This window comes from Symsagittifera roscoffensis, chromosome 10 (genome assembly GCF_963678635.1).
Source record: "Symsagittifera roscoffensis chromosome 10, txSymRosc1.1, whole genome shotgun sequence".
In the NCBI taxonomy this organism is placed as follows: domain Eukaryota; kingdom Metazoa; phylum Xenacoelomorpha; order Acoela; family Convolutidae; genus Symsagittifera; species Symsagittifera roscoffensis.
The window spans coordinates 34,598,967-34,603,154 of NC_087071.1; positions in this window are offsets into that span (position 1 = coordinate 34,598,967).

A 4,188-nucleotide genomic window follows, 5' to 3' on the forward strand; every position below is an offset into this window, starting at 1 on the left:
AGTCTACCTAGTGAATCTTTGTCTCATTTGATACTTGTTCTTTGTTTTTCTAGGAAGCGCGACAGTGGTCTACTCGGTGTACTCGGTCGATTTCATAAACGTTTTTGTATATCAATAAACTTTTTGGCAAAAACTGCCATTCGGTGTCCTTAATCATAATTGGATCGATCCACCGGAAATTCCGCTGTGTGTTTATTCCAGAATGACTGGATGTGTAGGAAACTTTTGCCAGCATGTGATAAATGCGCTATGTTAAAAGTATAGTTTGACTTCTATTGTATGAAATGTCCTGAACAGATAGATATCTGCTCTGAGTACATGAATAAACCATTAATGAGACAATGTATGAAGGTATATTGGATGAATATTTCTTAGAATGACATATCGTAGATAGCTTTACAAGTTCCCTGTAAAAAGTCATGATGAATTCTTTGGTTCTTCGAAGGTCACCAAACATCAAAGGCGATCGAGGCCGAACATAAATGGTAGAATCCGAAGAACTGAAATTAAAATTGTGTGACTAGCACATTTGGTCAAACCGGCAAAGGCCCAAAAGTTAAATATTTCAAGCTCAAAGCTTTCGAATCAGCAACCTTTTTAGTCCACTTTTTTGACGAATTTCAATCCATTGAAATATTGTATTTCACGAAACTGAAAATTTCTGGTTCGTATGGCTAAGACTTGTCTCGGGATTGCAGTAACCTACATGCACAATCATCCCTAAGATATATGCATACATCCCTAACTTCATGCATACCTACATAAATACATAAATATCTAAAAACACATACATACATGCATACATACATATATTATTACATGCCTACATTCAAACAAATACACACACACACATATATATGTACATATATATGTGTGTGTGTATTTGTTTGAATGTAGGCATGTAATAATATATGTATGTATGCATGTATGTATGTGTTTTTAGATATTTATGTATTTATGTAGGTATGCATGAAGTTAGGGATGTATGCATATATCTTAGGGATGATTGTGCATGTAGGTTACTGCAATCCCGAGACAAGTCTTAGCCATACGAACCAGAAATTTTCAGTTTCGTGAAATACAATATTTCAATGGATTGAAATTCGTCAAAAAAGTGGACTAAAAAGATTGCTGATTCGAAAGCTTTGAGCTTGAAATATTTAACTTCTGGGCCTTTGCCGGTTTGACCAAATGTGCTGGTCACACAATTTCCATTTATGAAAAACTTCTTACCATACAATTCCATACAATTTCTTACGTACAGAAAATTGTATGAAATCTCTCTGATTAGCATTTTACATATATGAAACTCGTATGACAAGTATTTTTCCATTAACTAAAAAGTAGATTTTTTGATAATTTTGACTTTTGAAAAACTTTGGATTGTGTTCGTAAGCGAACGCAAGTGACAAAGACCTTGATTTACTCAAAGCACCAAAAATTGGACTGGTCTTGTATTTGAAAAGCATAGAAAACGACATGAATTGTCTAAGTGCTATCTTTCCCAAATGATTTAACGAAAGTAACAAATTTTTAAATTTTGGCAAAGGTTTTCAATGGCGACCTTTTTAAAAAAAACTTCAGTTTTCAATACTCAGACATTGATTAGGGCAAAAATAAAACCTGCAATACAAAAAAAAGAGTATTGGGCATTTTTGAGAAAAAGTTATCCTGAAAAATGAAAAAAAAATCAATTATTGTGTATCCAGGACTACGTTATGCACACAAAAAAAAATTTGCATGCAAAATAGTTTTTGGAAAATGTTTGTTTGACTAAAAACTCAGTTTCAAAATTACTGGGAAACGTTTTTGTTGTTGCCATCAAAAAAAAAGCTAGTCATACAATTTTAAATTCGATATATAGAAATTGTTCAATTAGCATTTTTTTTGACAATTTTTTTTATTGAGTACGATAAGCTGACTGTTACGTCCGAACAAGAAAAAGTTATTTAAAATTTCGATGACACCATTTTAGCAAAACGTTTAAAATTTGTATTATTAAAACATTTTTGTTACAGTTTTAGTGTATGGAATTGTATGATTAGCATTTTATGTCTATGGAGGTCAACCCGGGAAATTATGTTATTGATCCTGCAAAAGTCAAATTTCAATTTTTGACTTCACAAAACAATTTGAATCACAAACTTGTGCTTAAAAACCGTAATGTTTATGGGATTCCAAAAACAGCAATCTTGCATAATTCGGAACCTTATCATACATAACAATAATGGCTAGAAAACAGTTTTACGCCCAAATGCAACCCACAGGAATTTGTGAAAATTGACTGATCGTAGCTGTTCATACAAACTCGTAGCTCGCTGGTCTGTTGCCGCATTGACAATGATAACAAGACTGCTCGTATCAGGGCGTAAACCCCGAATGTTCCGACTGCCTTTTAAGGTCTATGGAGCAGTAATAGCATGGAAAAATTAAATGTAATAAAGTAATATTCATTTTTTTATTTGAGATTTTTTCTGAAAATTATCACCCCATGCGCCATATTCAAAACAAAATGATAAGTTTTAGTCCTATTAACAAATCAATTATGGCAAATAAGCTTGTTTGAACCAATTTGGAACAATTTCTTTGACGGATTAAATATTCGCTTACGCATTAATAGCGTGAAATATATCGCGCACGTAATTGACCCAAATTGGCCAAAATGGCAATCTTCAAACCCCCATAACTTTACAAAAAATGATCACAGTGGTTGATATTTAAAAACTCCGTCAAAATGGCGTGTTAAAATGTCGAGTTTAGTCTGAAGAAAAAGAACAACCCGATCACAATTATTCCGTTACTTTCGTTACGAAAGTCGGAATAATAAGTATTTTTGTTATCAAACCTATGTAAACGCAATATACAAAATATGTGAAGCTATAACACGCTCGCGATCTAGCACACGACATACATCACAAACGATTGTTTTGTAACCATAAAATATCTCAAATTAAAAAAAACTTTGCAAAACAAACTGAAAAAACAGGTTTTTGGATATTTTATATACAATGCATAAATTATAACCACAATCTGAAGAAATTTGTATAACAAAAACCGACAAAATGTTACAAGACTTTTTTTTTGCAATTATTCGCACTTTGAGTTGTCCTGAGCATTTTATCCGAACTTTAATTCGTAATTCCCTTTTTCAAAATGATTCTACATAGTCTTTTTCAAGAGTAAAGAATAATCTTCTATAAAAAAGAGTTTGAGAATGTTCATCTTGCATTTAAGAAAATTTGATTAAGATTTTTCTGTTTTCACATTTCTTGAATGATATCTTTGTTTAAAACTCTTATTTAATTAGACACAATAAGCAACAATTGTGAAATAAATTTTTTCGGCCTTTTAAAAAATGATATGAAGCAACTTTTTTGTACATTTATTTTGCAAGTTGCATAGTTAAGATCTCCAGTAGGGAAAATTTTCTACAATTCTTATAAGAAGATCTAGGAAAGGGGAATTCCAACATGAGATGGGAGGAATCTGCCATTTTTGAAGGTTCCAGTAAGATTTCTAAATGATAAAAAAGCTAACAATTGAAATCTCATCATTTAAAAACCTGAATTGAAAAATTTGCCCATCACACAATTTTATACTGGGAAAAATGGTAAACATATTATTTCATTTACTAAAAAAATATATTACGAGAATAGCATGACAAGCATTTTTTCCATACAATGAAAATTTATAATGAGAATTTTCCCCCCATTTTGGAAATAAACCACAAGTTTTTGTCATACTTTTTTTATCACAGAGGCTTCATAAAAATAGCAGAAGCAATTTCTTGTACTATGAACTTGTATGATAAGCTTTTTGTTGATGCTACGAAACTGCATGATAAGTATTTTTTCCATAAATGAAAATACAAATTTCATTGTTTTACAACTTTGTGTTTCAATGGAAGCGCATTAAACAAGGATTTTTTGTCGTAAAAACCCAGAGTGTAACTGGAAGTTACCACGCTGATAAACTGAGTTTGGTGATATTAACCATGTATGTTAATCTCAAAGCGTATGCACAAAATTTTATAACCAAAACGTAATTTTTTGTATATGGTTTTAAAATTCGGTGGTTGAGATGGAGGCGCGTTTCTTCGACAAATTTATGTTTGTTGCACAAATTTATGTTTTCTTGCATATGAAAACAAAAAATAATAATTTTTCTTACAAACAAACCTTTTTGGAT